The 24,547-nt window shown below is 42.2% G+C and overlaps 1 pseudogene; it reads left to right on the top strand.

The window, feature by feature from the left end:
* Positions 1 to 22,568: 22,568 nt before the first annotated feature.
* Positions 22,569 to 23,595, top strand: LOC150008857 (keratin, type I cytoskeletal 18 pseudogene; annotated as a pseudogene).
* Positions 23,596 to 24,547: the final 952 nt, after the last annotated feature.

Here is a 24,547-nt window from a genome sequence, read left to right on the forward strand (position 1 = left end):
TTTTTCTTTTCTCTTTGAAGCTCTTTCTTTTAAAATACGGAGTCAACGACTTAGGACCAGAGACAATAAAATTCACAGTTTTGCAGCTGCTACCCCCGTTTATATGATCTGGGGCTACAGCTAACGCTGCAGTGTTGTTTAGAGAAGAAAAAGCCCTCAGTGGGAATGTGCAAAAGACATCCTGACAGGAGCACCATGGATTAAACGCTGCGTTCACAGCAGGACTCCATAAAGGCAGGGCATCAGTCAAGAATTTAGGGGAGCAGGGAGAGAAGAGTGAGTTTGTCTTGGCAAGGCCCATGTTATTACAAAAGAAGACTGTGGACAAGTGTAGACCATAACCTGGCCTCCTGAAATAGCTGGTGTCAAGGAAAGGATGTAATTGCCATAATTATAAATAAGTGGCCCAGAGAAGTCTGTATTATATCATAGCTGTTTTACATACACTTATAACATTGAATAAATTGTCAAAAGTCAACTGAAAATAATAGAAAAGTACGAGTAGGTAAATCAAAGGCTGCCCCTGTGATCTTTCCCTTGATTTCTGCCATGGATGCAGTCTAGTCAGTGTATGGTAAGCAACCTCTCAGCATTGGGAAGCCATTTACACCATCAGAGGCTTGAACGTTGGGTTTTAATTGAAAATGTCAATTGTTATGAAGCCAATTATTTTTCTTCTTGGGATAAAGGAAATTGGAAAGAAGAAGACATGCTTTAAAATTTTTACAGTAGAGATTGTGCTAGAGAAAATAGTCAAGGCAAAAAATAAAAATAAAGAAAGGAGGTGAGAAATAGAAGGGGGAAATAGAAGAAAAGAGAGCATATACTAAAAAGGAAGAGGTAGAACCAGGAAGCTTATCTTGGAAAAGCTGAGGAGAAAGTGGGTTTTTTCCCATGTTGTATTTCAAACAGAGCTAATATTTGGCTGTTCTTATTAGCTGAAATAGACTGACTGCCAAATCCAGATGAAAAGTGAAAAATGTAATCAATTACCCAGATGTTTCCAAATACCTAGATTTTTGGCATCAGATAGATAAAACATCTCAAAAATTGACTGAATTTTTTGCTTTGGTTGTATATATGCTGACATCATGTGACAGCCAAAGATTTCTTGGCACCTGTCCATATAAAATGTTTCCAACTTAAACCTGTTTAACATGTAGTAACACTTAGGGCAGCCTCTATAGGCATATGTTTGCTCTGGCTCTGACACAGCACTGCTGCCACAATCTTTGGATATTAGAAGGAGAATTAATGTTAAGCACATTGTCATCACCCATGAAAAGAAGTGACAGTGTTTTGAAAGATACTGCAGAATACTTGGAAAGAATAAGAATACCTCTCTTTCAACAGCTTGTTGTTCACTGGTGCTCAAGAACTTCAAAAGTCATTTTTATTTTATTTTAATCCTTAGGAAAGACTGAAGTGCATCCTAGAGCAAGTAAGAAAACACCTTAAAACAGGGATCAGCAAACCCTTTCTTCAAAGGGCCAGTTAGGGAATATTTGGGGCTGTATGGGCTATGCCACCTCCAGCGCTACTTTTCTCCTCCGCCGGTTTCCATGAAAGCAGCCGCAGACAGTCACACGTGGCTGAGAGTAGCTGGGTTCTAATAAAACTTCACTTATGGACAATTACATTTGCATTTCATGTAATTTCCACGTGTCATAAAATATTTTTCTTTTTTTCTCCAGCCATTTAAAAATATAAAACCAATTCTCACCTCTCAGGCCGAACAAAAACAGATGGTGGGGCTAGATTTGGCCTGTGGAACATAGTTTGCTGAACTCTGTCCTAAAATATGAGAGATTTAGATGAATAAAAATACTATAATAATAGTAAACATTTGCAGCATGTTTAAAATGTGCCAAGCGCTATACTAAACACATTGTGTTCTATAGCAATTTAATCCTCAAAGCAGCTCCATGAGGTAGATACTTTCATTTCCTTCAATATACAAAGAGGAAATGAAATTGCAGAGATTAGAAGTAATAGAGCTACTGCGTATAGTTGTGCGGATTGCTTACGGCAGGGGGTACTTAGTCACAGCGGTGAGTAGGGGGTCAAAAAAGAGGCCTACAGCCTCCTTGACATTTCATCTGCCCAGAGGGGCACCTGTTCCTAGTTTGCATGAGGTCATAAAGGATCTTGTTTTAGGTAACTTGTTCAAGGCTACATGGTCATTAAGTTGCAGGATTGGAATTTGAACCCAAAACTCTCTCCCTCTAAAATTCCGCTATGCTGTTGAAGCAATTCCTTGCAGCCTTTTGAATATATTTTGTGTTCCAGAGGTTGTTTTTTGTTTTTTCCCCCCACAAATCTTGTTTTTTTAAATTCTCTCTAACTCCCCAGGACTAACAGATTCAAGTGCTCTAAGGTGGCTCTGTGCCTGCAATTAGACGTGTCTGTCTTCATAGCTGGTTTGTGCAGCAGTGCGTCAGAGTGTCAGGAGACATTAAACAGCAGTAGCACCAAACATTACAGGAATGAAAACATTCTGAGGATGGCAACACTTGTTTTCTCTTCACTTCTGTAATTCTTTCCCAGTCCAAACAGAGGCAGCACATTTCCAAAGGGGCTAAGGTGAACAGCAGCTTAAAATAGCAAACTAAACTATATGAAGCAATGTTTGTCTGTAACATTACTTAGATGGAATGATCTATCTTGTGCCCAAAGTGATCCATTGATTGTGAGTTCAGCCAAACAGAATGCAAAAGTCGTTGCTCCAACTTGCCAAATGAATTCCACTCTTCCAAACGTTTTCTGCCATTATTTCGTGTACTCAATTCTTTCTCCCTCCACTCCTTTTGCGGGCCTTTAACCCCCTTTTTTCCTCAATTACTGAAATATTGTTCCATACTCTCTGCCTTGTTCCAATATCACTGTCTATTAATCTGTCATACTGAATTCACATTAATCATAGAATATACCTTTTAAAAACCATTTCACAGTCTAGTTTGAGATTCTCTGTTGCTGTCTGGTTGTGTACAGTACCCAGTGTAAACCTGTGAGTTACACACTCAAGACCCCCTACAGGGTGGCTCACATTTAGTTTCCTAGTCATCTACTATTGCCTCAGTTCAGCCTGTCAAATGTGTGTCCTTCATAAGTATTCTCACCATCAATCCTGAGTCCTGGCTCACGCTGTCCCATGGCTTGGAGAGCACTGCCTCCTCCCCTTTACATCCTGTTTTTACATATTCTGCTGAGCTATCACTCAAATCCAACCTTCTTCAGAGAGCTTCGTTCCTAGCTCCTGAAACGCACTTTCTCCACTTTGGCCGCTGCTTGTTGTTCTCAGATTCATTTGGTCCCTATGTTCTGTCTACTAGAGGAGTATAAGCTCTTATGGCAGGATCCATGCATTCTCCCTTAGCACCTAGGATCAACTCCCCACATCTTTTCATTTTCTATAACTCAACTTGAAACCTGACTGTGATTTGCCCATTCTCTAGGGCCTGCGGAAAAACAAGCCAACAAGCAAAACACAATTAAATGTTAGCTTTTCTCGGAGGACTCTAACCACTTCCCTGGAGCTGTGCCTCCGTTCTGGGATCTTTCATGGAGCCGCGTGCTGGGAAGGCAGGAGATGCCGCCGCCTCTGTCGCTCCAGACAGGGTAGGCCTGAGAACTGGTCCTCCCTGTCCTCAGTCGACTGCTGTTCCCGTGTCATGCTGAGAGCCAGGAATCTTCATGAAGGCTGATTATAATGCTGTTATTATGCACAATTTAGCCATCCCTTGGGTCTGGCAGCCTTCCCAGTGGGCAGCTTAATGCGGGGCACCACTCTGTGCTCTTGGGACTGGTCCCAGACCTCCTCCTCTTTCACACTTCCCCAAGCCCAGGGCACCCGGACAGTACAGAGGAACTTCTCCATTCCCATTTCTTCAGGATGTGAATAGAGAATCTCTTTCCCCATGGGTTTGGGCTTTTGTAAAACAAAGACACAAAAGCTTGTGGTTTGCTGGTTTCCACCCTATTGTGTGCCTCTCCTGAATGAGTGGAGATCTGATCTTGTGCTGGAATGGGGTAGGGTGGGAGAGGTTTTGGGGAAAAGTAGGAAAAAATGAAAAATACAACAAGAGAAGTAAGAGACTATTTCAAAATAATAACCATCTCCAGGCATTTTTTCTGTTTTCTATAGAGCCTTAATGCAACATTGGTGATAATGCAGAAGGAACTAAGACTGTCTCATGTAACTTGTCGAGCTCCTGATTCACATTTACAACGAAAACAATAGGAGCATCCATTTCTAGCATTAGAAGTTTTAAAATGCATTCTTTTGTTTTGTTTTAATGTTTGCTTTTACAGCTGGATTGGCTTTAACTAACACTGTTACAACTTAAGCAAAATCTATCCTCTTTCGCCTAGGTGCTTTATCATTTTAATACAACATCCTTGTCTGTAGCGAGGCCGCAGGAAGAATCTGTTTACAGAGAAGAAACTTGGGCTCTCAATGACATCAGTTGGTGAGTAGGTGGCGGCGAAGTCTGTGCAGGTAACTGGTAGGAGAACTCCCTGTTTGCGTAAGTCCTCAACCTGAGTCATTTGCAAACACTGTCCACTTAGGCTCTGCCAGGAACATTCCAGTTTGACCATCTTGCTTCATCGAGATGAATCCTAGGTATGTTTGATGGGTTTCAAAGGAAACGACACACGAAGAGTTTCCAGTGTTGACAGAGGGATACTTCTGCATCAGCCTTAAATTAAGAACCAAAAAGGCAAGAGCAGCAGAGTGATAGATAGTGCCGGCACTGGAGCCAGACCCTCTGCTTGAGTCACAGCTCTTCTTAGCTGTAAGCCTATTGTGAGGAGTAAATTAGTTAATACGTCCACTGCCTAGGATACTGCCAGGTACCTGGCAAGCACAATTTAGTGTTAGCTGTTATCATTATCAGATCTATGTTCTCCTTTTTCTCCCCTGCCATTTCTTTCCTGCTCATACATCTTTACCCCCAGAAAACCACTGAAAAGAAGCTATCTGAACTTTAGTTTGCCATTCTGTTCAACATAATTGGAACTGCGAGAGTGACTTACTAAGACCTGTCATTTTAGGAAACAGACTGGTGGTCTGCTTAAAGCCATGGCTTTGAAATGAGTGACACTTTCTGATTTTTATGTTCCATCCAGATCTTTAGGTAACTGGGTTTCCAATCAGTCTGTAATTATATCACTTTAAGTATGTCAGATGCAAAGAAACAAAAAGTGATTTCCCTAGTAAAAACATCCATATTGGTCTCTATCGCTGGCAGTCTTCAAGTAGGACAGACCTGGGTTCCTTTACTTCAGGAGGCCCACAGTATCATCAAGGCCTCTTTCCATGTCTCCTCATTGCCCACTACAGGGGTGGAGTCATGCTGGGGCTGCTCTTAGCTCAGGGTGTTACCTGGCTGCTAAGGACTCAGCATGCTAGCTTTCATGAGTATCCTTGCAGAGAGAGGGGGAGGTGGCCATTCCCAGAAGCTCTCAGAAAGGAGCAAGGATGCTTTTCCTGGAAATAACAGAAAATGTCTCCTCCTCTTGGCATAAAAACAAAGATGTAGATCCATGGAATAGAATTGAGAACACAGAAATAAACCCACGCATGTACGGTTAATTAATTTACAGCACAGGAGCCAAGAAAATACAACGGGGAAAGGACAGTCCCATGCTGAAGAATGGAACTGGATCATTATCTTATACCACACACAAAAATTAGCTGTTTTCTTTTAATCATGTAAACAAGATAAGAACCAATACAGGCTGATTCTGAAGGTACCATTCATATGCTTTATTTATACATAAAGTTGACATGTGCTATGAAATGCTTCGAGGTGTTTAGAGAAGTAAAAATTCTTGGAAGGCAACCCTTTATTTTACCCAGCTTTATAAACCGGGATTTTTATAATCCCTTTCCAGCCCCACCTTGCAGCACCTCCTCACTCAAGCTGTATTCTCCATTGTAACAAGTGATTTGTGACCATTGGACCCTTGGCTGCGAACCTTCTCTGAAGAGCCATCATATCCTCTGTGGCTAGCAAACTTCAGTTAACTCATTCAGAAAAAAATTTTAAGTGTAATCTGTGCAAGGTGCTGGGATACGCTGGTGAACAAAACTCATCCTGCCTTCCTGCTACTAGAGTCTTGGGGAGAGATGGGCACTGGTTCTTTAAATCTTTATTCAGACATCAGCTCCTTTGTGAAGCCTTCAGTGGCCTGCCCTGCCCCTTGTGCTCTGCTCGCCCCTCACCATTGCCTGAGGCTCTTTTAGCAATTTATATATACCTTCCCCTTCACAAATTCCCTCCTATTGTCACAGTCCTTTTTATCCTGTCTCCTCTCTGTAGCTAAAAGGTACCTGAAAATTGGGCTCTTTCTCATCCACCATTGGTCCTGTGTGCTAGCACACTGTGGGGCAGGAGGGTTGACACTCATTTAGTCTTCACCGAATGACTGAGTTTGGTGTGGGGTAGGGACATGAAGGCTACAATGAAATCGCAGACTCTTCCTAAAGGTCATGGCACCTTAACATCTGTAAGTTACTGGAAAAAAGGTTAGTTAACAGGTGAATAGGTAGAGAAAATGAGGAAGGCACTTTTAAAGTCTCCTCATGATGGATTTATATTATTAATTAAACAGAGGTATGTAGGACCTTGTGAACACTTACTTCCTCCTCTAGAAATGCCTCCCTTTCTTATTAATTAAGTTGTATGTGGTACAGTATAAATCTCCCAATGCTTACTCCACTCATTTCATACATACTAATGAGGATGAGCCTATGAGTGGTGGTGGTGGTGGAAATCATTTACTCAGCTATGGAGAAAATAACATCAGGACTCAGACCCCCTGTTGACTTTGCACACAGTTTTTAAAAGATTTATATTAGCATGCTAATTAAGCAGCCGAGCACATTAAATAAAGAGCATGCAAGTGTTAGAGGTGACACCTATGTTTCTCCACTTAGCGTCTGGTAGGTGTGGGTGAAGGGTGGGTCCATTCCCTACATCTCTTTCCCCCACACATTATTTACCATTTTCAAGTTCTCTGCTTTCATCAACTATAAATCACAGAGAGTTCAGAGAATTTTTGGAGTTCCTAGTAACTATAGAAAGACTAATTTTGATACCAGATGCCACCGTTATTCTTTTCTGCCTCACACTGTGTGTATTTAACATTTAAAAATGTGGGTGATAGTCTCATTAGCTAAGAGAGAATGTATTCTGAAAACATAGCCTCAGATTTGATGATTGTGCCTACATTATTTACTAACTTCTAAAAAGAGAGAAAAGGGTGAGATAAGCCCCTGAGTCCTTGTTTTATCTGCAGGAAGGATTTGTATTCTTCCTGGAAGTGAAATAGTATTATTTTTCACAAGCCCACATGCTTAGTCAGCTCTTTCTGTATCCTGCCTTACTATAGGTAATGATGGCAGAACAGAAACACGGCTATATTAATTTCACAGCGCATCACCTACTGTTTTACTTTTTGAATGTCAGGTCAAACAAATCTTTCTTTTAAATCACAAGGAAAGCATCTGTGTGTCTCTTTGTGTCTGCTCGTGTACGTGTGTGTGTGAGAGAGAGAAGTGGGGTGAAGCACTGAAAGGCGAGGGAGTATCCAGCATGGCTTGAAGGAAGTGTAATGCACCACTTACAAACAAACTGTCAAGATTTGATGCCTGGCTCTTCCACAGAGCTCTGTTTCAACAAGTTTCCTTTCTTCAGGATTGGAGTAGGAGAAGGAACTCATGCTCCTGGGAGGGTGAAGGAGGAAAATGGTAAGACCCAGAGAAGGCATCAGGAACTCAGCCAACTGGTCTGACTCCCAGCTATGCTCTAATCCTTGGATAGAACTGCAGTGCCAGGCTGGAAACTTAGGCAAAGCCCAGGAACCCAAGTGGAGCAAGGCTTCTTCCACTAATTCCTCTGCCCACTGGCTGGAGAATCTGAACTGACTTTTGCTAAGGACTACTTCCCAGCGGAGCGGAGCTGAGCCTGTGCAGTAAGGCATCACCCAGTCCTGCCAAGTTGCCTTTGGCTCCAACTTCCTTCACCACCTGGCTGACGGGGGTGCCTTTATGCCAGCTGCATTTATGTCTTAACAGGGGCTCCTCCCTTCACTTGCATACATTGCCTTCTTGGGTGCTCAAATTGCTGTTCTGCCCTATTACTTACAACACTAACGGTTCTAGGCTCCTCCCTCTAGGCACACAGAAGGCTTTCATGCTCCCCCAAACACTCTTCCTTCATCCCCACTCTGTAAACAATGGCTTTTCCAAAGACACGTATGTATGTACAATTAAAAATGTCAGCGGCGTGGGTCATTTCTGCCTTCTGTTCAAACACAAACCCTGCCTTGATGTAGAGATGGACAGAATCAAACAGCAGGAAGAGCTCCAGGCCTCCATGGTTTCTCAGCTAACCTGGAATGTCTTACTCAGATGGACTCATGGGAAGCCGCTGGAGGACATATCCATGTCGCCCTACGCCCAGACTCCAAGCCCCAGTCTTGGTCCTCAAGTCTTGGTCAACCACCATGGTAGGGCCTCAGCCCAGCAGCTCTCCCCGTGAAAGCCACGCCGGTCTGAGAAGGAAATGGTGCGTCTTCCGTTGCCAGCATCATTCTGCGCAGACCAGACCCATGGGGTTTAATTGAGTCTGCTCCCTTTCTTGTGTCCCGCCCACTGTGATGAGAGGGAGAACGAGGCTCGCTATTATCATACAGTGTGAAAGAGATAAGAGGAGGTGAAACCTAGGGTAAAGACTCATTTTTCTTGTTGCCATATTTCTTTGCTTGTTATAGTTCTTTGCACCCTAGAGCTCTTGTCAGTGACCCATTTTGTGAATGGAGACATTTCTTCTTTGAAGTCATAATTTAGCCTGCAAGAGCTGCTAAAAGAAACACTTTTAAACTCAGATCTGAGCACAGGCTGGGAATTTTAAGTCACCTCCAAGTACTTGGGTAAATTGCAAAGAATGGAATCTTTTTACTTCAGGGAGTTGATTTTAACTTACTGCCCTTTTTCTCTGAAGATAGTTTTCTCAAACATTTTCTCTCCTTGCTTTCACCGCAAATTCTGACTTAGGTTATACAAATTAGCTATGTATGATTTATTTATGATATTTAGTTTGCTCTAAGCTAACTTGTGACTACCTTATCGTTAACCATCTAGCTAAACAAGAGTTTTAAAAATTAGCCTATGGAAAGCTAAGGAAACACTGTCTTTTTTCTAACTTACTCCAAGACAATTATCATTACTATCAGACATCCCTCTTCTTAAGCCTCAGAGAGAGGATATGGCAGAGAGGACACGAATATGAACTCTGGCACCTACATGCCTGTAATCAAGTTGCGTCTTTACCACTGATCGGCTCTGTGATGTAGGGCAAGCTGCTTAGCCTCTCTGTGCCTCAGTTTCCTCATCTGTGAATGGAAGGAAAGCTAATACCTTCTTCACAGGGTTGTTGCAAGTAGTCAATTAGTTAAGATACCAAAGACTTCAGAAATGTGCCTTGATACATAGAAAGTAAAATGTAAGTATATTTTCTTCATATTCTATTGTCTTCTAAATGGGTGATAATTAGATATTTGAGGGAGAGAGACATGCAGAATGAGATATGAAGGCATATATTTGTAAAAACAGGTATCTTTTGCTTTTATGGTTGGATTAATTATAACATGGCTTTTAGAAGCAGATCATATTTAATACAACGGTGTTCCTTGCTTTAGTCACTAAAAGTGTTTTGCTTTTTGTTAAGTGCAATCAGATGCTTTACCTATTTAAATCTTCTGGGTCTTATAACAATGCTATTTTGAATCTCCTGTTTTAAAGGTTGAAGAGAAATGTCTTCAATGTGTGCGTTTGTATAATACAACCCATCTGACTGAATAGGGAGGGCTGGTGGCTCCCTTACCAACCTACCCTGCCTTACCCACACACTCTCAAGAGGGATATGTCCTGTACGTTATGCAAGCCCTACAGAAAGAAAAGTAATAAAAACACATCTCTGTCTCCATATGTTATTGCTTTTTCTACACACTGAGCTTTCAGGGTAACTATCTTGTTGTTAAATTTGCCCATTGCTGACAAAGCTATTCGGGGATAAACAATACTCTCTGCCACTTGATAGGCTGCCAGATTTCCCTGAGAGGATTCTTTTAGAATTCCCTAAAAGTCCCTTTGTTGCAATCCACAGAAAGTCACAAGAAAGCTGAACTGTGCAACTGAGCTTTATTTATTTCATGTACACACAGGCATACACACATACATACATGCACACACAGAGTGCTCATCCCTGCACATTTTTTTCAAAGGTTGGTTAGCAAAGAAATTTGGGGCTAAATCTCTGCTGGTTTGGAGCCATGATTGCTTTTCCTTTACAGGAGTTCAAATATGTTCCAATCATTTCTTAATCTTCACAGTGTGTGTTTAGCAGGGCTCTATTATCATACTCATTTTATTGCCGGAAAGTCTAAGGAGAATTCCAGGGATTTGGCCAATCTTGGGATAAAACAGATTTATCACCTGGTAGTCACAATTCAGCCACGTGGACTGAATCAGCTTTTTAATTGTTCGGGAGTCACCAAAGGGAAGGTCATGCAACCTGAATGAAGTGAGGTGGATGTAGGCAGAGGTTTGCACAGTCTTAACGTGGAGGCTCTGAGTTCTGTCTCCAGCACAGTTAGTTTCCTTCCTTCTGGTCCCGCAGTGAAGGTCGCACCCTCCGCCTCTTGCTTTCAGAGCACGTATGTGCTTTCTTCCTAATATGTACCATGTTGTAATCTTATGTTGATTTGTATGACCACCTGGGTAATTGTCTCCAACGGAAGAGTAGGAATTCCATAAGGAGAATGTTTAACTAATCACTGTATTCTCAGTACCTAACCGAGGATATGCCTGGCATACAGCGGGTGCTTAATATATAATGACTGGTTGAGTACTTCCCTTTTTGTGCATGTTTCTTGCACCAACGTTCAGTGTTCTCTGTAATACTACTAACTCAGTTGATGCTGACTGGAGCCAGACACGAAAGGAGTGGTAGAAATTACCTCATAATCCTTTGGGCAGGCAGGGAGGTGTTCCATCAAACAACACCTGAACAAGAATTTATTAGATTAGCACCATATACTTACTTTGTACCCAGTGCTAAAAACTGAGGGAAATTTGCTAGAGAATTTTAAAATATAGCTGGCAAGATGAATCTCACACAGATGTCATTATTAAATGCTCATTAAAAATCAACAACAATGAAAAAACAAGCCTGAGATAGATTCTAAGGGAAGTAGAGTTTCAGAAAACGGAGAGATGAAGGTGTTCCAAAACGGACAGAAAAGGTGCAAAGGTGCATTTGCAGTTTGGACTCAAGCAGGAAGCTTGTGTAGGATTGGGATGTATCAAGGGGCAGAAGCAAGCCTTTCTGTGTGGGATGGGGAGCTGTGAGACTGGAATGCGTACGGCTATATGAGGAGAACAGAGGCCACTGACCTGGCCGGAGTAGTGTTCTTGACAGAGAGAGAAGGTGATCAAGACCAAATGACGGAGAAGCTGACTTGTGGTTTGTGATTTTGATACCACCCCTTAATCCAGTCTAGACGTGCTGGGATGTTTGCACCCAGGGTGAGAGAGGTGATAATTTGAATAGCAGTGGAGGCTGGAGGGAGATAGAGGAGTTCATCCTAGCACTTCCACTGCATACCGTCCTCCGGGTTTAGATTTCACTACAATCAGCACTCAGTTTTTTGACTTAAAAATCTCCTGTGGATGAACTGACTAATCTCTCTATGGGGGCAGTGGTTCTCAAACTTAGGTGTGCACCAGACTCCCTCAGGGATCTTATTTTAAATATTGGTTCCTGGGACCTGTCTCCTACCCAACACCCAAGTTCTGATTTAGTGAGTTGGACGGGTACCTAGAGTTCTGCATTTTTGCAAAACCTAGCATGATCCATGGACCACCTTTTGTGAATATGGCCTGAAGGAGTAAGTTGTCTAAGTAAGGAGCAGTGAAAAACTCAGAAGATGGACAGCCAGAAAAGGCATTTGTAATAGACGCAAACTGTACAGTCACCACTGTGACACTGTTCTTTGATGAGATTTAAATGCTCCAAAACATTCTTATCTTTCCCATCACTTGGAAGTTTACCTTAATTTGATGAGTAAGGTGATATGGAAGTGATCTGCTTTCCTGAGTGAAAATCCTCCAGCTCACTTTAATCCAAGGACATCCTAAGAGCAGTCACTTGAATTTATGCTTTGCTATCAGCTGGGCCCAGAGTAGCTCATTTTAAACTACAATTAGTAGCAAATTACAGTCAGACTGACTTTCAAGAGAGATGGCTACATTCTGCTAGGGAACAATTTACAGGATCAGATTGGTGCTGCCACTAAATCAAACAAACTCATCTGGCTCCTGAGACTTGGGCTCCCAACCCTGCAAAATCTGCGGGTTGGCTTCTTAGCTCTGGGCTTTGGTATTCTGATCAGTGTCCCCTCAAACAACAGGCCTAATCTGTGTGGGGATGGTGCAGAGAACTCTGCAAAAATGCAATGGTAAAGATACAATGCATAAGCTTCACGTTCCTTTGACATCTCAGGATGGGGAAACCGCCAGTGGATTCTGCAGTACACGACCCGGTTTCTTCCAGCGCATGATGTAGCCTCTGAAACCCTTACTGGGGAATAAAGAGGACCCATCCTAAAAAGGAAGGAAACTATCCTCTGTCAACTCTTCTCTCATTCAATACATATTGAAGAAAGGCTGACCAGAGCAGAGTGAAATCATGCCACTGGGCTCTCCACAAAGCCACACGATTAGAGGTGATGACTGGAACACTGTCAGCTGATAGGATCTGGGACAGAGTTGGAAAGTGGGCTGCACAGGGTGGATCCAGTTTCGAATGAGTAGCTATGGGGCGAGGGGGCCTCTGTGAGACTTTATTTCCCCACAAACCTTTATTGTCTTTGTGTTTTTCATTCTCCTATAGTTTTATAATGAGAACACAGCCATTTTACCTGAGATTCCGGAAAAAAAAGAAAGAGCTCTAATAGTGAAATAGTGAAAGAAACACATTTTAGGGCTAATCTCACTCCTATTTTTCTTTCTTTTTTTCTTTTTAACCTGCCAGCAAAAAATATTTGTATTTATTTTATGTGATACTGGCTGGAGAGAGTCAAGCATTCATTAGGGAATGCACAGAGCCATCTGTCTTAAGGTTAAATGAGTTCAGCACAGAGGCCAGGCTCTTCTCTGCCCAAGCACGAACACCTATAATACCTGGAGTTAGAAAAACAAAGCCCCCCACTTTTGCTAATCTCCAACAAAAGGCACCAAAGGCAACTCTCAACCAGCTCAAGGACAGGCAACCTTCAACTCTCCCAAGGACAATGCAGGACAGGGAAAGAATGTTGTTGAACTAAACTGAATTTGAGTCAAAAGCCAACACCCTTTTCAAAAATGCAAAATATTTTGCTTGCTTAGACTATCTGTTCAATACTAGGTACTAAATGGGTGGGTCGTTGGTGGTTCTCCAGGACCACCCAGTTTCTATCATCCAGCTCAAGATAAGGTAGAAACACCTATCTGAAAAGACATCTTGCATACTTTCTTCTTTTATTTTCTTCCTTTGACCTTTCTCTATTCACCACTTAATCACCGAAGAGTTAGCTGGGTTAAGGGTCGCTAGAGAGGTATCCGGTGTCTTTGTGTCCTGAGGAAGAAATTGACGCAAACCCTGGGCCACAGGGATCCTATACACTTCCTAGATAGAGAGAGGAAGACTTGTCTTCTTCACCCTCCTAAGCTGCGCCTCTGGGAATCCAATGAGAATGGGGTGGATATGCCCCTTCTGAACAATACCTGGTATTTCTTTTTCACTCCCTCACATATGACATTATGAAATTTCTGACCCAACAGTTTCCTGGTTTCATTTGTGTCAGGTACTAAAGATATGTGCTCAATGTCTCTTGAAAATCTATATTTTGAAATTTATGCTCCCTGGAGCATTCACAATCTATGTTTTGATATGTTACTAAAAATATCCAATAATGTGGCCTCTTTAAGGGATCTGAGCTCAGGAGAAAGCCTGGAGAAGAGTGTGTGCGTGACAGGGATCTGCTTGAACTTCTCTTCCATCTGTCCACCTCTCTTCCTCTTGGCTCAAAAGCAAGCAACATAGGACCCGAAGAGGAGGAAGAATTTCCAACCTCAGTGAAACATTTTTAGTGTGTGGTGCAGAACTTGTTACCCACTTACCATTTGTTGAGTGGAATTAAATTGGTCACATTTAGTGTCTTCCTGCATCCAATGGGACTGGGCTCTTTAAGGGAATCAGAGGAATGCTGGTGGTTCTACCTGCCATCCTGCTTTGAAGTCTGTCATTCCTTTGTTTCATTTACTTCTTTTCTCTTCCTCCATTATGGATCACTTCAGTTTTTCATGGGATTGACAAAATCATGCACCCTATTCTTCTGTCCTTTTTGTCTGGTGTTTCTGTGTGTGTGTGTGTGTGTGTGTGTGTGTGTGTGTGTGTGTGTGTGTGAAAGAAGGAGAGAGAGAGAGGACATTGATATTTACTGGGCTCCTATTATTTGGCAGACTAGAAGCTTTTATACATATCTTATCTTATTTGAATGTCATATTAGCTCTATGAACGAGGTGCTACCCTCAATGTATTGCAGGAAGAAATGAAAGTTCAAAGAGGTTATTTGTTCAAGATTTCACATCTGGGAGAAGCTGGAATCAGGATCCACCTCTGACTTGGGCCAGGACGGTTCCATTATACCATGCCACTAGGGCTCTGTGTGGAGCACTGGCCTGGTCTCCAAAGATGGGCAGCTGCTTTGCACGTGGGCGATGAGGGGTGGGCTGGAGGGAGGCAGCCCATGCCCTGAGCAGATGTGCGCCTCACCTCTGTGCTTGGGAGGGGCTGTATGTATGTGTGAATGTTCTGAAGGACAGCAGCACAGGGGACAGGGGTAATTCTGCTGCTCAGCAGGGCACTGCTCCTAAGTCACCTGCCCTGCTTCTCTCCTTTCCACTTTGAGGATATTTTTCCCTCTGCAGTGATATTGGGAGGGAAAGGGACCTTGCAGAGGTATTAAGAATAATGACACTAGTGTTATGGTCCCTTATTTGCTGCCTGATTATATAGATGCTACCAGTGACCCGGGTGAGGCAGGAGAGGGGGAGAGAAAGGGACAGAGCAGGCGTCTTATTCTTTTTAGGGGAATGCAGGTCTCAGGTTACCTTACCTGTTGGGTAAGTACCAAACGGAGAACTTTGTTTCCTGGACCCTTTGGCAGAGAAGGTGCTCCTGGGGAAGCAGTTTCAGTAAATTTTCCTAGGCAACTCTTTAGAGGCTGTTTTGCTTCCTGGTGGACCTATAAATGGAGGTGGAAAGGAGATAAGTGAGAAAGGATTTACAATTACTGACTAGGTGTAGTATGTCAGGCAGAAGGCTCTTTGCTTTTCCTGCATTTTTTCCAAACCAGATAATAGGTGCTTCCCCTATGCCAGGAAGAGCTGACTTGGACCCTCTGCATGGGTCTGCTAAGACCATTTGTGTGAGAAAAATGTTTTCTAATGGGGGACTTCTCTTGGAGAAAAACCTCTGAAAAGAAAATACTGTAATCTAGTTAGAACATAATTTCTTCTTTTCTTTTTGCCTGCTCTGTGCCTTCATTCATTACATTTGTCTTTTAAGACACTGTGACTATTATCAATCCCATTTTTGTAACCTCAGGGATTTGACTTTAGCTCATTTTGAGATGTCATATTACCAAAACCTTTTTTTTCATCTTTCCAAAGAAGGCTGGAGATTCCAAGATGGCTATAGAGTAGGTGGAAGCCACACTCACCTGCTCCCACCCCAAACTGGATTTATAACCAAATTATAGAGCAATTAACATAAATAATCAACTGAAGGCTAGCTGAACTGAAATATTATAACTAAGGATTTACAGAAGAAGCCACATAGAGATTAGTAAGAAGGGCAGAGATGCAGAAATGGGTTGCCCCCCTTCACCCACATACAGTGGCTGAGTAGCCACAGAGATAGCTTGGCTGTAACACATCCTCCCCACCCTGCACTCCCGCGCCAGGAGTTTGGAGTTTCAACCTCGTGCTGGGATCCCCAGCTCAGAGGAACAGAGATGAGAAGGGGAGCCCATATAGCATCTGGTGGTGAAAACCAATGGGAATTCAGTCTGCCTGGGAGAAAAGGGAGTCTGCTAGACACCCAGACACCATCTTCCCAGGGACGAGCACTCCTATTGTTCAGCACCAGCCAAGGGGGATGCACTGCCTGGTCCCCCAACTGCTGGTGAGGCCATCCTGCTGTACTCAGGTCCTGCGGAGGGGTCTGCTGGCTGCACGCAGCAGTGACCTTTGAGGCCCTCATTTTCAGGAGAGGATCTTGGCAGAGACTCAGACAGTGACTGAACTATGTAGCTTTGGAAAGGGGACTGGTCTCCCCCACCTCAAGCATGCAGCTAGCACACCCCTCTCTCCACCGCAGCCACTTGTTGAATCTCTTGGCCAGCCCGTCCTGCTGAGTTCAGTCACACAGTGGGATCAGAGTGCTGTGCAGAGTGGAGACTTTCAGAGTATGTCTCCCAGGGAAGCTTTTGTCTGGGAATTAGATGGGTGGGTGCTGGATTGTGTGGCTATGTTGCAGGGTGAGGGAAATCCTATCTCGCCTGCAAGCTTGGCCCAAGCTGCCCCAGGAAAGGGAAAAAGTGTCACCTTCCTCCTATATAGGCTTGCGGGCACCAGCCCCAACAGGAGACTGCTTGGATCTGCCCTTCCAAGTCCCAGGTAATCCCCCCTGTCAAACTCAGTTTTGCGGTGAAGAAGGGAGAGCAACTCAGATCTGGGACATTCACAGTGGGAGTCCCTTGGGGGCTATTGCCTAGGACCAGGATGAACGGCTCGGCCCCTCCTATGGGCCAGGCCAGCATTACCCACAATGGGAGACTCTTTTGATCTGTACTCCTGAGCCCAGTGACCCCACCACACTGAGCCTGCTCCTGCAGAGGGGACAGCTGGCTACACCCAACCTGAACCTGACACACCCCTCCTGGGGGAACTAGAGCTGGAGATTCTGGCAGAGACTGAGTAGTTTGGCTCTGGAGTAGAGAGCACTTGCCCCTCACTGAGTGCCTGCCTACGTAACCGCCAAGTTGGGGACCCACTAGCCCTGTCCTCCTGACCTCAGTTCCCCTGCCCTACTGAGCTTACAACTTGTGGAAGGGTCTGTGGGTTTGGGCGAGCCAGGGCCCACTCTACAGTGTTTTTTTTGGAAGGGTCTGGAAGACCAGGCAACCTCAGGGGGAGGCAGATTAGCTGACAGAGGTGAACCTCAGGGAGCCTTGGTCCTTTTACAGATCTGCCCCCAGCTCTAAGCTGGAGAAGCATCCTTGTTCACAGATTGACCCCTCCCATACATATGGGCCTAGTAGATGCAGCCACAAACAGTGAACAGTGTGCTAGCTCCAGACAGGTAGCCCAAGGCTGTATATACATAACATCTGACATCAACCTGTACCTGAACCCCATCCAAGTGGACCCAGATCCAACACAACCAGTGGTGAGCTTCAGAGCACACCAGAGCTTGACCCCACTGACCACACAAGAGGCATACCCAAAGGGAGATTCCGGAAGGCACCAGACCCTGTGTGCAACAACTCCACCTCGGGTTGAAGGGAGCCCCTGTATAGCATTTCATACATGGTAATCAAGGCTTATCCTTATAGTCAGCCAGACTGAAGGGTTAACTTCACTCAAGAAAGGGCTAACAGCATTCAAGACTCAACTACAACAGGATGGTGCACATTCCTAGAGCACAGAGTTCAGGTGATCTAAAAGATTATACCACTGAACCTAACAAGAAGCCTTCATGATAAAATCATCATAACACGTTTGGGAGTCATAGCAGATCTACCTAATGCGTAGAACAAAATGAGGGAGACAAGCATGCCCCAAATGAAAGAACAAGGTAAATTCCCAGAGAAAGAATTAAATAGAAGCAACCAAAATACCAAATGCAGAGTTTAGAACAATGGTTATAAGGATAACCAAGGACCTTAGGGGAAGGATGGATGATCCCAGTGAGAACTTAAACTAAGAGCTAGTAAGCATTAAAAAGGACATAGAAATCATAGAAAAGAACCAGTCAGAAGTGAAGAATACAATAACTGAAATGAAGAATATACTAGAAGAAATCAACAGCAGGTTAGATGAAGCAGAGGATTGAATCAGCAGTTTAGAGGACAAGGTAACAGCAAGTACCCAAACAGGGCATCAAAAAGCAGAGAATTTTTAAAAATGAGGAAAGTCTGAGATACCTCTGGGACAACATCAGACATAACAATATCCACATCATAATGGTACTGAAAGGTGAAGAGATTGAGCAGGGGATAGAGAACCTGTTTGAAGAAATAATGGCTAAAAACTTCCCTAATCTGGTGAAGGAAAAAGTCATACAAGTTCAGCAAGCACAGAGAGTCCCCAAAAATGTGAACCCAGAGGCCCACACCAAGACACGTTATGATTAAAATGCTCAAGATTAAAGACAAAGAATCTTAAAAGCACAAGAGAAAAGCAATTAGTCACTGACAAAGTAGCTTGCATAAGGCTGTCAATGGATTTCTTAACAGAAACACTTCAGGCCAGAAGGCAGTAGCATGAAATATTCAAAGTGATAAAAAACAAGGACCTACAACCAAGACTACTCTATCCAGCAAGGCTATCACTGAAGGTGAAATAAAGAGCTTCCCAGACCAAATATATATATTGCTAAAGGAGCTTATTACCACCAAACCAGTATTTCAAGAAATGTTAGAGGGACTGATTTAAGAAGAAGAAGGAGAAGGAGAAGGAGCAGAGGAAAAAAAGAAATCAAGAGAGAGAAGAACATATGTATAAAGAATGAAATGGTAATAAATAACTACCTATCAATAATAACCTTAAGTGTAAATGGATTAAATGTTCCAATCAAAAGACATAGGGTAGATGCATGGATAAGAGAACATGACCCATATTTATGCTGTCTTCAAGAGACCCATCTCAGAACAAAACATATACACAGATTATAAGTGAAGGGATATAACAAAAATATTCCATGCAAATGGAAATGGAAAAAAAGCTGGGTAGCAATACTTACATCAGACAAAGTAGACTTCATAACAAGACACACAAAGGGATCCAACAAGAGGATATAACCCTTATAAATGCACCCAACATAGGAGCTCCTAAATATATTAAGAAAATCTTGCTGGACATAAAGGAGAAATTGGTAGTAATATAGTATAGTTGGGGATTTTAACACCCCACTGACATCAATGGATACATCTTCCAGACAAAAAAATTAACAAAGCAACAGCAACTTTAAATGACACACTGGATCAGATGAATTTAATAATTATGAAACATTTAATCCCAAAGCAGCAGATATACATTATTTTCAAGTGCACATGGAATATTCTCAAAGATAAACTATGTGTTAGGTCAAAAAATGTGTTAGCAAATTTAAGAAGATTAAAATTATATCAAGCATCTTCTCTGACTACAGTGATATGAAACTATAGAAATCAACTACAATAAAAAACCTGAAAAATTGTCAAAGATATGGAGGCTAAATAGCATGTTCTTAATGAACTGGTTAACAATCAGATAAATGAATAAGTCAAAAGTTACCTGAAAACAGGCACTGGCTGCTGTGGCTCAGTGGATCGAGCATTGGCCTGCGAACCAAGTGTCGTTGGTTCGATTCCCAGTCAGGGCACATGACTAGGTTGCACACCAGATCCCCAGTTGGGGGCGCGTGAAAGGCAACCACACATTGACATTTCTCTCCCTCTTTCTCCTTTCCCCTAAAAACAGATAAATAAAATAAAAATAAAATAAAATAAAGTAACCTTGTTAAAAAATTAATTAATAAAAAAAATTTTACCTGAAAACAAATGAAAATGAGCACACAACAACCCAAAATCTGAGACACAGTGAGAGCAGTCCTGAGAAGGAAGTTCATAGCATTACAGCTTCGCCTCAAGAAGCAAGATAAATCTCAAATAAACAATGTAACCCTACACTAAAAAGAACTAGAAAAAGAACAATAAGCGAAGTTCAGAGTTAGTAGAAGGAAGGAAATAATAAAGATCAGAGTGAAAATAAATGACATAGAGACTTAAAAAAAATGTATATAAAGGATCAATGAAACAAAGATTAGGCTTTTTGAAGAGATAAACAAGACTGACAAACTTTAACCAGACTCATCAAGAAAAAAAGAGAGAGGACCCAAATAAATAAAATCAGAAGTAAAAAAGAAGTAACAACTGACACCACAGAAATGTTTATAAAGGATTGTAAGAAAATATTATGAACAACCTAACGCTAACAAATTGGACAACATGAGCAAAATAGATAAATTCCTAGAAACACAGTCTTCCAAAAGAGTCAGAGAGAATCAGAAAACCTGAATAGACTGATTACAACTAACAAAATTGAAGCAGTAATCAAAAAACTCACAGCAAGCAAAAGTCCTGGACTGAATGGCTTCACAGTTGAATTTTACCAAACCTTCAAGGAAGAACCAACACTTATTTTTCTCAATCTATTTTTTAAAAAAATTAAAGTGGAGAGAAGACTTTTAATCTCTTCTTATGAGGCTATTATTATCCTAATTCCAAAACCAGATAAATACACTATGAAGAAAGAAAATTATAAGCCAATATCCCTGATGAACATAGGTGCTAAAATCATCAACAAAATATTAGCAAACTTGATCCAGCAATACATTGAAAAGATCATACACCATGATCAAGTGGAATTTATCTTGGGGATGCAAGGTTGGTACAATATTTGCAAATCAATAAATGTGATATATCACATAAACAAAATCAAGGATAAAAATCACATGATCATATCAATAGATGCAGAAAAAGCATTTGAAAAAATCCAGCACCCACTTATGGTAAAAACTCTCAGCAAAGTGGGAATAAAGAGAACATACCTCAACATAATCAAGGCCATATATGACAAAACCACACCCAACATCATATTGAATGGACAAAACTAAAATTGTTTCACTTAAGATCAGGAACAAGACAAAGATGTCCACTTTCACCACTTTTATTCAATATGGTACTAGAAATCTTAGCCATAGCAATCAGACAAGAAGAAGAAATAAAAGGCATCCATGTTGGAAAAGAAGAAGGAAAACTGTCATTTGCAGATGGCATGATATTATACATAGAAAACCCTAATTATTCTACAAAAAATTACTAGATCTAATAAGTTAATTTGGCAAGATAGTAGGAAACAAAATTAATATTCAGAAATCAGTGGCATTCTTATACACCAATAATGAGCTATCAGAAAGAGAAATTAAGAAAACTATTCCATTTACTGTTGCAACAACAACAAAAAATAAGGTACCTAGGAATAGATTTAACCAAGGAGGTAAAACTCAAAAAATTATAGGATACTGAAGAAAGAAGTTGAGAAAGATACAAATAAGTGGAAGCATATACTGCATTCATGGATAGGAAGAATTGACATCACTAAAATGTCCATACTGTCCAAAGCAATCTATCGATTCAACACAATTTCCATTAAAATACCAATGGTTTATTTCGCAGAACTAGATTAAATATTCCAAAAATGTATATGGAACCAAAAAAGACCCTGAAGAGCCTCAGTAATCTTGGGAAAGAAGAACAAAATTGGAGGTATCATGCTACCTGATATCAAGCTATACTATTAAGCCGCTGTAATCAAAACAGCCTGGTGCTGGTATAAGAACAGGCATATAGATCAATGGAACAGAATAGAGAGCCTAGAAATAAACCCATGTCTTTATGGCAAATTAATATTTGACAAAGGAGGCAAGAATATACAATGGAATAAAGACAGTTTCTTTAATAACTGATGTTGGGAAAATTAGGCAGGTACATGCAAAAAAATGAAACTAGACCACCCACTTACATCATACACAAGAATAAACTCAATGTGGATAAAAGACTTAAATATAAGTCACAAAGTCATAAAAATCCTAAAAGAAAACATAGGCAGTAAAATCTCAGACATATCTTGTAACAATATTTTTGCAGCTATATCTCCTTGGGCAAGAGAAACAAAGGCAAAAGTAAACAAATGGGAATACATCAAACTCAAAAGCTTATGCACATCAAAAGAAACCATCAACAAAATGAAAAGGGAACCCACTGAATAGGAGAACATATTTGCCAATGATACATCTGATAAGGGGTTAATTTCCAAAATATATAAAGAATTTATACAACTCAACACCAGGAAGTTGAACAACCCAATAAAAAAATGGGCCAAGGGCTGCTTGAACCTGAGTCTTGGCTTTTTGCCTTCCTCCCTGAATGACATAAGCTTCAGCACCTGCTTCAGCTTATCCAAAAAGTACTGGACCCTGGGCTCTGTGAGGTCTCCCAGCCACTGGGTCTGGCCGGCCATCAGCGCAGCCAGTGTCTGTGCAGGTGTCTGGGGCTCTGGCTTCTGGATCTCTGTGTCCCACTCCACCAATGTGTGGGGCAACTGTGGGTCCCAGGGCCTGGCTGTGGGGATGGCTGGGGGTCTGGCCAGCATAGGGGGCATCCAGAGAGAGAAGGAGACTATGCAATGCCTGAATGACTGCCTGGCCTTCTACCTGGAGAAGGTAAGAAGCCAATAATCAGAGACTGGGCACACCTGGAGAAGAACGGTTCCCTGCCCCCAGGTCAGAGACTGGGGGCATTATTTCAAGACTATCCAGGACCTGAAGGCTCAGATTTTTGCAAATTCTGTGGACAATGCCCGCATTGTTCTGTAGACTGACAATGCCTATTTTGCTGCTGATGACTTCAGAGTCAAGTATGAGAGGGAGCTAGCCCTGTGCCAGTCTGTGGAGAGTGACATCAATGGGCTCGGAAAGGTCATTGATGACTCCAATATCACATGTCTGCACATGGAGACAGAAGTCAAGGTTCTCAAGGAGGAGCTGCTCTTCATGAAGAAGGACCATAAGGAGGAAGTAAATGGTCTAGAAAACCAGATTGCCAACTCCGGGTTGACTAGAGTTGGATGCCCCCAAATCTCAGGACCTCAGCACGATCATGGCAGACAGTTGGGCCCAGTATGATGAGTTAGCTTGGAAGAACCAAGAGGAGCTAGACAAGTCCTGGTCCCAGCAGACTGAGGACAGCACCACAGTGGTCACTGGCAGACCACTGAGATAGGAGCTGCTGAGATGACACTCACGGAGCTGAGACATGTGGTCCAGTCCTTGGAGACTGACTTGTACTTGATGAGAAACCTGAAGGCCAACTTGGAGAACAGCCTGAGGGAGGTGGAGACATGCTATGCCAGGCAGATAGAAAAGCTCAGCAGGATCCTACTGCACCTGGACTCAGCTGGCCCAGACCCGGGCAGAAGGGCAGCACCAGGCCCAGGGGTATGAGGCCCTGCTGAACATCAAGGCCGACCTGGAGGCTGAGATCACCACCTACCACTGCCCCTACTGGAAGAATGAAATGACTTTGATCTTTGTGACACCCTGGACAACAGCCAATCCATACAATCCATCCAAAAGACGACCACCTGCAGGACTGTAGATGGCAAAGTGGTGTCTGAGGTCAATGATACCCAAGTTCTGAGGTGTTAGTGGCAGCAGAATGCCCTTGGTGGTGGTGTTCGAGGGGGCAGGAGGCCAATAAAAAGTCCAGAGATCATTGAACATTTTTAAAAATGGGCAAAGGACCTAAATAGATACTTCTTCAAAGAAGACATACAGATGGCCAATAGACATGAAAAATGCTCAATGTCACTAATCATCAGAGAGATGCATATTAAAACCACAATAAGATATCATTTCATGCCTGTAAGAATGGCTATCATCAATAAATTAACAAACAAGTGCTGGCAAGGATATGAAGGGAACATTCATGCATTGTTGGTGGGAATGCAGACTGGTGCAGCCACTGTGGAAAACAGTACGTAGTTTCCTCAATAAATTAAAAATGAAACTGACTTTTGACCCAGTGATTCCATTTCTGGAGTTAATATCTTAAGAAACCCAAAACACTAATTCGAAAGAACATAAGCACCCCTATGTTCATTGCAGTGTTATTTACAATGGCAAGATCTGGAGACAGCCCAAGTGCCCATCAGTAGATGAGTGGATAAAAAAGGTTGTGGTACATTTACACCATGGAATATTAGTTGGCCATTTAAAAATAAAAGGAAACCTTACATTCTGCAACAACATCATTTGACCTGGAGAGTATAATGTTAAATGAAATAAGCCAGTCAGAGAAAGACAAACACCATATGATTTTGCTTATCTTACAGGTGGAATCCAATGAACAAAATAAACTGATGAACAAATTAGAAACAGGAATGGATACATGGAAAAGACTCACAGTGTCAGAGGGGAACAGATTTGGGGACTGGATGAAAGAAGGTGAAGGGATTAAGAAAAAAAACCATATACACATAACACAGACACAACAGTGTGGTCATAGTCGGAGGGAAAGCGGTGGGGGTTGGGGAAGGTGCAGGGGAGCA

The sequence above is a fragment of the Furipterus horrens genome, unplaced genomic scaffold (genome assembly GCF_987537825.1).
Source record: "Furipterus horrens unplaced genomic scaffold, mFurHor1.1.pri manual_scaffold_5, whole genome shotgun sequence".
Taxonomy (NCBI): Eukaryota; Metazoa; Chordata; class Mammalia; order Chiroptera; family Furipteridae; genus Furipterus; species Furipterus horrens.